Here is a 14,848-nt window from a genome sequence, read left to right as displayed (position 1 = left end):
TAAGTTACCAGCGGTTTAACAACCAATTCACAGAATTCCTGAAAGCTTAACAGTTAGCTCTCATGAACCTGCTCCAGCATCTCTAGCATGCCACCAGCTGGAGTGGGGGTGGGGAAGCGCTCTGGTTGATCCTTAGTTCTGTGAGGTCAAACCTTGCTTGAGGGGGTATGCCTAGTTTCCAATTCTAGGTTATACGTGGAACATTATTCAAGGGGTTGAGCAAAAAGCAGTGTCTTCTGGAAAGAAAAAAAAAAAAATCAGGAGACCAATTGCTGTGATGAGAATCCAGAAGAGAGGTGCAGGGTATACGGTCATTGTTTCCAAATCTCTGAAAAACCGTTAGGTGGGTAGAGGCAGCAAACTTGTTCTGGGTATCAGAATCTGGTAGCAGCGGTAGTGGTGGTGGAGTTTCTAGAACAGGGAGGCTGATTTCAGCTCACCCTAAGAGTTTTTTGAGAAAGCACCCGAAGATAGACAAGGGGCTTTCTGGTGCTAGAGGGAGTGCTTCATGTCTGCAGGTATGAAAGTAGGTGTGGGGCAACCACTAGATGGGGCTGTGGCAGTGGGCTCGCCAGGGATTGGCGTCTCTAGGGCCCTTCCCAGTCTCCGAGGTGATCCTGCCACAGAGTCTTCTTCCTTCTCTTTCTCCCATTTGCCCAGTTTCATTTAATTCGTTCTTTTTTTTTTTCTCTGTCTCTCCCTGGATCATTTTCCTATTTGCCTTTGGCTTATTTACCTGCTTTAGCTGCCTTCTTGGCCATTGACCCCTACAACGCTCTGAAGAGACTAAGCCCCTTAGCTTTTTCTTGACTGCTCACACCCAGGGAGAGAAAGCACAAATCCTTTACTCCCCATTTTTTTTTTTTTTGCTTTCCTTTCTCTCTTCCAACATTTCAGCTCCACATTTGTGACCGAAGAAGGGTACATAAACAAATTGAAACTGAAACTGAGCATTGGGCCATAAAGTGAGGACATCTGGGAAGCTAGCAGGGAAATTTACATGGTCTGGTTTCAGGTTACATATTTTGTGTTGCCTGGTAACGAGCCCCACGGTTCCCTTTCATGCTTTATTCTCCCCCGTTCCCTGTTTATAGTGTAATTACCACTATGACATCATAATCCCCCATTGAGCAGCTGTCAGGGGGGCCCAACTGCTGAGTAAACAGGGCTTTACAATCTCTCCTCCTACAGGCTGGTTTACTAAATAGATCAATATTTGGTTTGTAGGCACAGGGATTAGGAGGTGGAAGTATCTTTTGAAAAAGCCATCTCTCTTCCCAGGGCCCCAGTGCACCTGAGAATGCTGCAAAGAAAAGCCAGGTTCATGGACAAAAAGAGTCTACCAGGCTGCTTTCACCTGCCCATGATTTCTCAAGGAGCAGTTTGTCTTTAAGAAGTGAGACCTATTTGAGAATTAGTTATGTCTTAGGCTCTTTATCTTAATGCTTAGAGCATTCCACCTTCTCTCTCCCTCTCTCCTGCCCCTTTATCTCCCCTTTCTTTGCCTCTCAATCCCATTTTATTTAATCCTTCTAAATGGATATTATAGCCTCAGGGACAAGAAGAATAGCACATGGATAAACAGGAACTAAGCTCCTGAAGATCCACCCCCCCCCACCTCCCGCCAACCTCCCCACCCCACTCTGGGATTAGAAGCACCAGAAAGAATGATGCCTCCAAGGTTTCTTTGTCAAACTAGAGATGCCTGGATGATGGTTTGGGAAAGGATGATTTAGATCTTGCCTCCTTTGGGTGGGAGAAGTGTGTCTGAAACTCCCACAGGAGCAAAGAACTTGGAACCCTGGTCTGTGTGAATTCTAAACATGCTGTCACCCGTGACTTGCTCTGTGACGTTGGATATATCCCTTGTGGATCCAACATGGGAACCAGGCTGCAAAGATCTGCAGGGCCTCTCCTACGGAGGCAAAGTGGACTCTGCTCTCAAAAACTCATCTTGACACTAATCAACTGCAAAGTTCCCAAACTATAGGCAACTTCTTGGTGCTATGTTATGGATTGAATTGTGTCCCGCAAAAAATGTGTGTCAGCTTGGGTAGGCCATGATTCCCAGTATTGTGTGATTGTCCACCATTTTGTGATCTGATGTGACTTTCCTGTGTGTCATAAATCCTACCTCTATGACGTTAATGAGGTGGGATTACTGGCAATTATTTTAATGAGGCAGGACTCAATCTACAAGATTAGGTTGTGTTTTAAGTCAATCCCTTTTGAGATATAAAAGAGAGAAGCCAGTAGAGGGATATGAGGACCTTATACCACCAAGAAAGCAGTGGTGGTAGCAGAGTACCTCTTTGGACCCAGGGTTCCTGCATGGAGAAGCTCCTAGATCAAGGGAAGATTAATGACAAGGACCTTCCTCCAGAGCTGACAGAGAAAGAAAGCATTCTTCTGGAGCTGTCACCCTGAATTCAGACTTCTAGCCTCCTAGACTGTGAGAGAATAAATTTCTCTTCATTAAAGCCATCCACTTGTATTTGTCTTATAGCAGCACTAGATAACTAAGACAACTAAGACATGCTGCATTTGCTTAGCTGTAAAAAAGAGATAGTTAACCTACCATCGTGAGAATTAAATGAGATAATACATGTGAAATGCTTAACTGTGGGTGTCTTTTAAATACTAAACCAGTAAGCAGTAAAGCAGTGGACTTGACTCAGAATCACGGCAAACCAATGTGTCAGAGGAGAACTGTGCTCCATAGGATTTTCAGTAGCTGATTTTTCAGAAGTAGATCCCCAGATCTTTCTTCCAAGGTGCTTCTGGGTAGGATCCAACCACCAACCTTTCGATTAGCAGTGCAGTGTTAACCATTTGCACCACCCAGAGACTCCTTTTTAATAATAATATTGTGTAATTTCATAAATCTGCTGCAAAAGACCTCTTTTAAGTGTTAAAAAGCAAAAATGTCACTTTGAGGACGAAGCCATGACCCAAGCCATGCTATTTTTAATCACCTTATACTCATGTGAAAGCTGGACAATGAATAAGTAAGAATGAAGAAGAATTGATGCCTTTGAATTATAGTTTTGGTGAAGAATATTGAATATACCATGGACTGCCAGATGAACAAACAAATCTGTCTTGGAACAGGTACAGCCAGAATGCTCCTTAGAAGTGAGGATGATGAGACTTCCTCTCAAGTACTTTGGACAAGTTACCAGGAGGGACCAATCCCTGGAGAAGGACATCATGCTTGGTAAAGTAGAGAGTCGGTGAAAAAGAGGAAAACCCTTAATGAGATGGATTGACAAAGTGGTTGTAACAATGAACTCAAACATAGCAACAATAGTAAGGATGGTGCAGGCCCAGGCAATGTTTTTTTCAGTTGTACTTAAAAGTCGCTATGAGTTGGAAAAAACTAGATGGCACCTATCAACAACAACATTGTGTAATTTCAATAAAAACTAAGACCCTGGTAAATAAAGGCTTAGATGTAAAAATTAGAAAGGAAAGAAAGAGAATAGTAACAACCAACACCCATGCAACCTATTCACAGCACAAATTGCCTTTTGATCTCACAAAAAGGGAGAAGCACCACGTTTGTTAACCTCTCAGAATATGCCAGTCACTGTCCTAGTTTTTCATAAATATCCTCTCCCTTAAGCCTCACAAAAACAACGTGCTCTTATTTTCCCTGTTTTGCAGACAACTGAGGTTCAGAGACATGAAGTGACCTGGCCAAAGTCACCCAGCTGGTGAGAGTTGGACCCAGCCCAGGTCTATCTGGTGCTTAACCTCTCCCCACCCTCCTTCACTATTCCATAGAAGTGGCAAGATCAGTGTGGAAAGGAGGCAGCAAAACAACAAGATTCTAAAAGTAAATGACCAAGGCGAAGGAAAGGAACATTTACACAGCATCCAATGCTTCCTTTACAGTTGTCACGCAACATCGTACTTTGCTGATTCGATCATTTTTTCAGAGTAATTACAGTCTGCCTGTGAAAAATAGAACATGGCAATTGGCATTTGTCTCTTGGGCTCTTTGGGGCTTCCTTTCCATGGGCAGTTGCAAAAGGTCTACACATCTACAAGTGCCCCCTGAAAGTGAGAGGTACCCAGAATAGAGGAGAAAAAAGTCTATGGCTGATGGTGGAGGAATGGTCGACTTCAGATAATTACTGAAACCTTGTCCCTAATTGGTCTGTGCAAAGAATAGCACCAAAACCAAGGCCATTACTGTCTCATCTATTCCAACTCATAGTAACCCTATAGGACAGAGTAGAACTGCCCCATAGGATTTCCAAAACTGAAATCTTTATGGAAGCAGACTGCCACATCATCTTTCTCCCATGGAGCAACTGGTGGGTTCCAAGCGCTGACCTTTCAGTTAGCAGCTGAGCACTTTAACCACTGTGCCACCAGTGGTCTGTAAGGAATGGCACAGGTGTCCTCTAATTCCTGTACCAAAGAGGTGGTTGGTGGCTTTCTCTGAGAAAGATGATATAGTTCCAATTGGGTTTCATGCAGATCTGTGTGTTGATCTGTAAAGAGATAACATTCCTCTGTGCTAAGTCTGTCCGAGATAACTAACCTGTTTCTAGAATCTAATTCTGTATGTGGGAATCTTGCCTTGCCCAGTTTCCAGATCCTAGGCAGGCTTGGCAGGCGGGGGCTGGGGGAGGCCCCGTGCTCACTGTCGAGCCCTGAGCAAGGCATCTTTCTTCATGGTTAGGCAGAAGCACCTGCCCTGCCACAGAAGATGCCGCCTGGCTGGCAGATCTCATCTCCACTGTGGGGTAAGTTCCTTGTGATTTAAGATCCTTTATATATGTCAAAGCTGGAGTTTATTTGCAATAAATAAAACATGTATTCCAAGAGCCCCTTTTTACATCAGCCTCTGTGAATGCTATACTAAAAAAAAAAAAAAAAATGCTACAGCCTCTGGAGACTTCCCATCAACCAATCAGAGGTTTTCAAGCTTGAACATGCATCATAATCAACAAGAGGGATTGTAAAAACACAGTTTATTGGGCTGTACCTCCAGAGTTTCTGATTGGTAGGTCTGCGGCGGGGCCTGAGAATTTGCGCTTCTAGCAAGCTCCCAGTTAATGGTAATGGTCCTGGCCTGGGACCACACTTGGAGATCTGCTGGACTAATCTAAACCGTCTGCCTCAACTGCTTGAATCCAGAAGCCCCTGGGGGCTGGTTTTTTTTTTTTTTTTACTTCCTCTCCAGTTATTTCTTGCAATTGATCATTGTTTTGATCACTTCTTTCACCAAAGCATTCTGGGATTGCCTTTCTCCTCATAAGCAAGAATGCCAAGTCATGCTTCTTCACCTGGCATCATTTTCCACATCTTCTTGTAGCCTATATCATCTTAGCTCTGAGATGTGGAACAATCTCTAATTTGCTTGACCTCTCACAACGCTACATCTTTGGATTTACTGCTGCTTCTTCTTGGAAGGCCCTCCTTGGCTCTGTCTGGAGGATGCCAAATTGTATGTCAGCATGGATCTCCTGTCATGGCCCCATATGGTGATCTCTGAGCAACCTACCCAAGCAGAGGTAGTTTTTCTTCTTTTTATTTAATCTTATAGCTACTACTACACACTTCCTTTCTAGCTCTTGGCACACTGTAATACAAGGACCTAGTTCAGGTTCATCTGGTGCTCCCCTACCTACTGAACAAGGAGATCCTATAGGGCAGAGACCAGGAATGACTGAACTTGGAGTTGCCTGAAGTACAAAGCATAGTGGGTCTCAACCTTCGCTGCATCTTAGAATCACCTGGGTGATTGGGGAACTTGCAAAAAATTCCAACACTTAGGTCTCTTTCTGACTAATTGAATCAGAATCTCTGGGGGAACAGAGCTGTAATTAAGGCCTGCAGCCTCCCGGTTTCCTAAGGAGAATTTTTTCAGCCGATAGAACCCCAAACTGATTATGTGCATTTACGGTCCAGTGCCTTGTCTCCACAGCAGACAGAGTAGACTTTATGGTTACTATTTTATAAGTGAGGAAAATGACCTAAGAGAAGATCACTGGTTGATGGACTTAGCCTATGAGTGCTTTAATGGTCCATGCATTCATTCATTCATTGAACAAGGTGTTTTTGTTGTTTAGATTATCTACCATGTGCCTGGACACACTGGTGAACAGTAACAGACAGTGCCCCTACTTTCATGAAGCTTTCAGCCTAGTGAGTTACACAGACTTTGACCAAACAATTACCCAAATAAATGTAAAATTGCACTGCTGATAAATGCCACGAAGGAGGGTGTTTTACTCCAGGGAGAGGAATACAACAGCTTTTGGAATGTTTAATGGGAGAAGAATTGATTGAGCCTGGGAGGCCAAGGATGATTTCCCTGGAAAAGATCAGTTGACTGGAGAGCAGAAAGATGAGGAATTCACTGGGCCAAGGCAGAAAGGCAGAGGGGGCTACAGAAGCAGGGCCAGAACCTTATCTCCTTGAGCTAGATTTACCCCATGGCTCTGGGCTCCCATCCTCACCTTAGCCTGCCTCTGTGCCACTCCCAGGTGGTAACAAGCAGGGCTCCAGGGATTTGCAAGCAGTGTACACACATGCACAACACCCCCTGCACGTGTGCTTTCCAACATGTGAATGCATATGCATCCAGACACAAGCACACACATATATACACACATCATATGCATATGTGCACACACAGACACACCATTTTTTTGCCCAGGATCAGAGCTGGGCATTCTGCTTTGGGATATGCCTAAATGTTGATACTCAAGGCTCACTTTCTCCAGGAGGCTCAGAACAAGTTTTAAACCACATTATCCCATTGACTGTCCAGAGTCCTCTGACAAAGGGTGGCACTTCATTGCAGCAGCATGGGGAGGGTGTGGGGAGTCTAGACAGGAGCTGAGAGTCACTCACAGTGCCCAGAGCTATCTGGTACACTCTTCCTTACTAAGCCAAGCTCTCCCTTTGTTGTTGCTCTAGATGGAGCAGGGGAAGGCTTGGGCTGCCCCATCGCTCTGCTTCAAGTCTTGTGTTTGTAGCTGCGATGGTTCATAGCACATCAATTTTTCCATTAAAAAAAAAAAAAACTTTTAAATTCGGGGGTGGAGCCTTCTACCCTACATGATATAGAGGCACTATCAATCAACCTGCCCTTGAAGCATTGCTACCAATATGAGTCTGTGGACATCTGAAAGGGAAATTGTTCGTGCTTTTCAAGCTAAAACACAATCTCATAAACTTTCTATTCTGTGGCTGTTTCTCTCTCTCTCTCTGTCTTTTTTTTTTTCTCAGTGTTCTACTTAAAAAAAAAAAGATTCAGGAAGGAAGTAAAAGTAGTCAAAGGCTGTTCACATCATGGTCTCTCAGAAACAACAACCAAAAAGTAGATTAATTAGTAAGCTAGATACTAAAACTTTCAATAAAGTAAGGATGGCTGAAAGGAGCTATCCTGTAGTGACCAAACCAAAAAAAAAACAAAAAAACCAGTGCTGTCGAGTCGATTCCGACTCATAGTGACCCTATAGGAAGAGTAGAACTGCCCCATAGAGTCTCTAAGGAGTGCCTGGTGGATCCGAACTGCTGATCTTTTGGTTAGCAGTTGTAGCACTTAACTACTACACCACCACGGTTTCCCTGTAGCGAAGATAGGCTAAATAATTATAACAGCTACGATTTCTTGGATACTTGTCAGATGCCAGATAATGTATCAGGTGCCTTACTTATGTTATCTCAGGCCATCCTCACAACAGCTCTAATTTTATAGGAGAACAAACTGAAGGTGAGAGGTTAAGGAACATATAGCTAGCAAATGGCATTTGCATTTACCCGATGCTGAAACTTATGGTCTTTTCCCAGCACTGTAATCCCTTGGACCTCTGTACCTCTGTTTTCTTATCTGTAAAATGAGTAAAGTAACATTCTTCCCTTTATGTGCCTTGCAAGGATAATGGGATAATAACTGTTATTAGCAATAATAATACCTTCAGTTTGTATAATACTTCAGTTTCTGAAGTGCTTTTGCATCCTAGATCCCATTTGAGCAATACGACAACCTTGGGACACAGGCATTATCATACCCATCTTCTAGATGAGGAAGTTGAGGCTCAAGGAGGTAAGGTGATTGCCCAAGGTCACAGCCCTAAAGAATGCTAGCTCCAGAAAATTGACATCTAGGTCAGTACTTGGTCTACCAAACATCAGCTTCTTCTCCAGTTACCAAGATAACTGTAATAGACTCAAAGTTCCCTATGGGAAGGAGAGACACATAGTATACTATGCTGTGGGTCATTATAATTGTTGCCATTGTGATTAGTTGACAAAGCACAATTGTGAAGCACTTGGTCCTTTTTACCCTCAGCAGATCACCTTCTTTCTCCTGTTAGTCAAACCTTCCCCTCCTTCATCTTTTGGTACTTGAGGTCACAGCTCTCATTTCCAGATATCCCCATGTGCTTCCATGGTACCCATAAGTTAGAGTATCACCTATGTTAGATGGCTGGTGGGTGGTCAGAGTCTTTCTTGTCTCTTGAGTGAATAGGAGGAAGTTAGGGGTACTCAGCAATATAATTAATATCTTAGATACATGAATGGCAGAAGTACTCATTAAATTGGCCTCTGATGTGAATTGGCATGAAAGCAAGATCTTGGGAAATCTAGATTACAATTATGAATGCTCTTAACCCTTGAGGTTGGCCAAAAGGATAGGTGAAGTCTATTAGGAAAAGTACAGAGTAGTCACTCAAGGGAGAGGAATAAACTATCTATTGAATGAGAAAGAAGAGCTCAGAGTCACAGTGGGTCACAAGTGATGAATCAGACATAGTGCTGAGAAAGATTTTCCATTGCTGGAAATTTTCATAGAGTTGGTCTTGACCATAGAAGTTATTGTTTGGGAAACTTTGATTCAGGAAACATGGAATCTGGACAGGATTTAGGGATGAACTAATAAAAATAAATGTGATAGAAGTAATAATGTGAAGAAGAACCAAAGAAACTGGATTTACTTTAAATTAGAGTTGGCATAGGAGAAGGCTATACACTCAGCTACATTCTGAAAAGATAAAGCATGATTGGTCAAGGGTATTCTAGGGCAATATACAAGCAGCAGAGCAACCAGACCAGCATCCTTTTCCTCCCCTCATCTTTCCGACAGACCATAAAATAGGAACTTCTATCCACTTAAAAGTAATGCTGTTCTTCCTGTCTCCAATTAGTGAGACGGTGAAAATCTAACATCCTTTGGTGGACATCTCTCTTTTGGATGGGAAAAACAATGCTGCTCATGAGTGGTCTTTCTCTCTTGTATTTGCCACCCTTAAGTGAGGCAAGTAATGTTGCTCCATGCAGCTGAAAACTGTGAGGCCTAACTCTTCTCACGCTTAGTTCCCAAGATCTAGAATTAAGGGAAAAGGAGCAAAGCTCATGTAAACTTCTCATATCTGTCACATTTTCCATTATCACTTTCCCATCAATAATATTGATATTCAGATTCCTGTTTGATGCCAGTATTTCTTTCCCAGTGGATTCAGAACTCAAGAGAGAGGGTGTGATTAACTGATTCCCTAAACAACCTCAGCAAATATGTAGAAGTACAATTGTAGTTTAGTTTTGAAGAAATACTTTTCATGACTGTGAGATACAGGTAGAAATGAATCATACAGGAGAAGAAGAATCTTCTTTTGAGGCTAAAAAAATAAACAAGTAAAACAGAAATGAATATTGGAAGCATTTTTAAATGCTGCACTGAAGACAGACCCTCCTAATGCCCCTTAAGATTCTGTTATTCAACAGATACTTAAACTGAAAGAAAAGTCCAAGGGACAGATTTGTGTATGTGTCTTGTCTCCAGGAAGGGCTGTGGGAAGAGGACTTTCCTGATGGGATCATGGAGATGTCTTGGATGGCCATCAAGTCCCAGATTGAGGGAATCCTCAATGTTAAAGCCATTGTGAAAGAACTCTCACAGGCCTGGGAAATACATCTGTTGTTACCAATGTCAAGGTGACAGAAATCCAATTTCTTAGGGAGGGAGTTGGATAATGAGTTTCTCTGTCCCCATTCTCTCACCGCTCCCCAGGTCCACAGTCCCAATCAGATTGGTTATCATACCCTGAGAATGTGGAGCCATTCTGCATCATTACAGAAGGAAAGGAACTAGCATGCTAGGCACTTACCTATATCACTTAATCCAAAGAGCAGGTGAATCTAGTTTACAGAAGGTAACAATGAAGATCAATATAAGCAAATTGCTCAAGATGTCAGAGCTTGTAAGTGGTAGAAACTGTGTTCAAACCTAAATTTGATTCCAAATTTTGTTCTCAGATCTTGTGCCTCTGAAAGCCAAAGAAAGATAGAAACGTGTCTTCTGTCTGTCTCTGCTCATTCTTTTCTCTTTGGCTGGAAGGCCACTCATTTGTTTGTTCATGGCTTCATTCATTCAATTAACATTTGTAAAATGCTTACTCTTCGTCAGAGAATTGGGTCAGTGCTGAGAAAATAGATGGATATTGCTATGCTGCTACCTTCCAAAAATACACAATCCAGGGAGAGAGAGATGTGGGCACAGAAGAAATAAATATGATGTGGTGAGTTCTGTGGGGGGAACAAGACAACATGCTGTGAGACCATATGTAATGAAGCAGTGAATTCTACTAGCGGATAGAAAGAAGAGTGGAAGGAGTTGGAGAAGGTAGTGAAGACAGGATGCTTGAAAGGGCATTCGTGAGAACATATATATGAAAATGCTTACCACATACGTCTGAATAATAAGCACTAAAAATGTTTACTTGTTAATTTTTAAAAATTAATTCAACATACATTTATTGAATGGCATTGGCCTGCCAGGCACCATTTCAGGCATGGAGGATCCAGTAAGAACCAAAGAAAGCCTCTGCCCTCTTGGGGCTTACATTCTAGTGGGGCAGACAGATGCAAATGAATGAAGAGCTCTGTGATATAATGTCACATAGAGATTAATGTGATGAAAATCACAGCTGGGTAGGGTGGTGGAGTTGTTCCTGGATGTTGCAAATGGTTAACGCACTGGACGGCTAACTGGAAGGTTGGAGGTTTGCGTTCACCCAGAGGTGTCTTGGAAGAAAGGCTCAGTGATCTACTTCTGAAAAACCAGCCATTGAAAACCCTACAGAGCACAGTTCTACTCTGACACACAAAGGGTTGCCATGAGTTGAAGTCAACTCCAAGGCAACTGGTCCTAGGGAGATGGAGGGAGAGTAGCTTCTCTTTGAGGTAGATCGGCCAGAGAAGATCTCACCAAGGCCTAAGAGGAGGGGTAATATAGCCCTATGGATTTCTGGAAGGCGAGTAGTTTAGGCTGAGGAAAGAACAAGGCTCTGAAGCTGCCTGTTACTGAGGAAACAGTAAGATGGCCAGTGTGGCTGAGCGGAGCAAGGGAAGGGAAGAGTGATGATAGATGAGGTCAGGGAGGTGGCCAGGGGCCAGATTAAGACTGTGAGAAGCAATCGAATCAATTAATTTATTTACCATTTCTTATGTAAGCCTATTACTTATTATAAGGTTGTTCGAGAGACATTTAAAATACAATTACTTTTACAAATATAAAATAAAGCACATTTAAGCATGATTTATTGGACTGGCTTACACCATTCTCAATAATCAAAATTGATATTCTTCACCTCTGGTTGATATAAGCTTTAGAGCCACTTAAAGGTAGAATGGCTATCATGTGACGAATAGGAAAGTTATCCTTTTTTTTTTTAATTGTGCTTTAAGGGAAAGTTTATAATTCAAGTCAGTTTCTCATACAAAAACTTATACACACATTGTTATGTGACCCTAGTTGCTCTCCCTACAATGTGACAGCCCGCTTCTCCTCTCCACCCTGTATTTTCCACGTCCATTCAACCAGCACTTGTCTCCTTCTGCCTTCTCGTCTCCCCTCCGGACACCAGCTGCCCATTTAGTCTCATGTACCTACTTTTTTTTTTTTCTTTTTTTGAGCACGCTCTTCACCAGTATCATTTTATGTATTATAGTCCAGTCTAATCTTTGAAGAGTTGGCTTTGGAAATGGTTTTAGTTCTGGGCTAACCGAAAGTCTGGGGGCCATGACATCTGGGGTCCCTACAGTTTCAGTCAGGCCATCAAGTCTGGTCATTTTACTAGAATTTGAGGCCTGCACCCCACTTTTCTCCCACTCCATCAGAGACTCTCTGTTGTGTTCCCTGTCAGGGCAGTCATTGGGGGTAGCTGAGTACCATCTAGTTCTTCCTGTCTCAGGCTGATGGAGTCTTTGGTTTATGTGACCCTTTCTGTCCCTTGGGCTCATAATTCCTTATGCCTTTGGTGATCTTCATTCTCCTTTGCCCCAGCTAAAAAAAAAAAAAAAAAGGATAACTTTCCTATTCTTCACATGATAGACATTCTACCTTTAAGTGGCTCTAAAGCTTATATCAACCAGAGGTGAAGAATATCAATTTTGATTATTGAGAATGGTGTGAGCCAGTCCAATAAATCATGCTTAAATGTGCTTTATTTTATATTTGTAAAAGTAATTGTATTTTAAATGTTTTTTTTTTTTTAAATTGGGACAAATTGATGCATCTTCGATGGCTGATTTCTAGCTTTTAAAACTCCAGACACCGCTCACCAAAATGGGATGCAGAACATTTTCTTAATAAGGTTTTTTATGGCAATTGACCTAGATGTCCCCTGAAACCATGGTCCCCTGACCCCCGCTCCTGCTACTCTATCCCTTGCAGTGTTTGGTTGTATTCAGGAAACTTCTTAGCTTTTGGTTTAGTTCAGTTGTGCTGACTTCCCTTGTATTGTGTGTTTTCCTTCCCTTTACCTAAAATAATTCTTGTCTACTGTCTGGTGAATACCCCTCTCCGTCCGTCATAACCATCAAAGAATGTTTTCTTCTGTGTTTAAGCCTCTTCTTGAGTCATTATAATAGCGGTCTCATACAATATTTGTCCTTTTATGACTAATTTCACTCAGCATAATGCCTTCTAGATTCAGCCATATTATGAAATGTTTTTAGGATTCATCCGTTGCGTAATATTCCATTGTGTGAATATACCACAATTAGTTTATCCATTCATCTGTTGGTGGGCAACTAGGTTGTTTGCATCTTTTTGCTATTGTGAACAGTGCTGTCATGAACATGGGTGTGCATATATCTATTCATGTGGGGGCTCTTATTTCTCTAGGACATATTCCAAGGAGTGGGATTGCTGGGTCTTACGGTAGTTCTATTTTTAGCTTTTTAAGGACGCGCCAAATCTATTTCCAAGGTGATTGTACCCTTTTACATTCCCACCAGTAGGGTATAAGTGTTCTAGTCTCTCCACAACGTCTCCAACATTTATTATTTTGTGTTTTTTGGATTAATGCTAACCTTGTTGGGGTGAGATGGTATCTCATTACAGTTTTGATTTGCATTTCTCTAACGGCTAATGATTGTGGGCACTTCCTCATGTATCTGTTAGCCACCTGAATGTCTTCTTTGGGGAAGTGCCTGTTCATATCCTTCACTTATTTTTTAATTGGGTAATTTTCTTTTTGTTGTTGAGGTTTTGCAGTATCTTGTAGATTCTGGAGATTAGATGCTGATCGGATTTGTTGTAGCCAAACTTTTTTTCCCAGTCTGTAGGTTGTCTTTTTACTTTTTTGGTGAAGTGTTTGGATGAGTAAAAGTGTTTGATTTTTAGGAGCTCCCAGTTATTTAGTTTGTCTAGTGGTGTTTGTGTATCTTTAGTAATGTTTTATACTCTGTTTATGCCATGTATTAGGGCTTCTGGTGTTGTCCCTTTTTTTCTTCCATGATCTTTATCGTTTTAGATTTTGTATTTAGGTCTTTGATCCATTTCAAGTTAGTTTTTGTGCATGATGTGAGGTATGGGTCTTGTTTCATTTTTTTGTGGATGGGTATTCAGTTATGCCAACACCATTTGTTAAAGATACTATCTTTTTCCCAATTAATGAACCTTGGGCCTTTGTCAAATATCAGCTGCTCACAGGTGTATGATTTTACATCTGGATTCTCCGTTCTGTTCCATTGGTCTATGTGTCTGCTGTTGTACCTGTATGAGGCTGTTTTGACTACTGTGGCAGTATAATGGGTTCTAAAATCAGGTAGTGCGAGGCTTCCCACTTTGTTTTTCTTCTTCAGTAACGCTTTACTTATCCAGGGCCTATTCCCAGGAAAGCTATCTTTTAAAAGGGGATTTGGAACTGGGGAAATACACTACAAAACTTTCAGATGAACCTGTTGGAAACTACCACATAGGTCAAAACCAGATACCATCTTCATCTGGTCACTTTAGTTTGGGTCCTTTTCCAAGTCCAAGAAAAACATATGGCATTTTCACAAATATTCCTCCCTTGAGATTGGCTGCAACAGCCCAGGCCTGTAGGAGAGTCCAGGAACAGAAGGCATTAGACTCTATTGTTCAAGCTCTTGTAGGTCTCAGGTCTAGCAAAGTTCACTGTCTCCTGCTCTGGAGGATTAACAGCTCGACTTCCCCTGATGTGAACACAGATCATAGAAGAAGAGGCTCTGGGGACCATTTGCAGATGTGGAAAGGCCTGAATTATGCTCCCACTATGGGCGTGGGCATCTGAGACTGCCACCCACCATAAGAGCTATGCATTGTTCCCCAACCCTGTCTCTGCTCCGTAGCACTCATGGAACCTCTGACACCAAGAAGAGCCTGGATTTCCTGCTTGGCTCTGAGGACACAGAGCCAAGACAGCGGAGGGGGAGAGGCTTAGTCAGTCCTTTGTGATCTATTAGAGTAAGGCCTTAGCAGAATAGGATTGGAGGTGGGGTGTGGGGAGGGGATAGAAGGGACATTCCTATTGTCTTCCACTGTACTTACTCCCCTAAAGAGCTCACATATGAC

Source organism: Elephas maximus, chromosome 9 (genome assembly GCF_024166365.1).
Source record: "Elephas maximus indicus isolate mEleMax1 chromosome 9, mEleMax1 primary haplotype, whole genome shotgun sequence".
Taxonomy (NCBI): Eukaryota; Metazoa; Chordata; class Mammalia; order Proboscidea; family Elephantidae; genus Elephas; species Elephas maximus.
The sequence above is the reverse complement of the archived record's forward strand: the minus strand, read 5'-3'. Positions refer to the sequence as shown.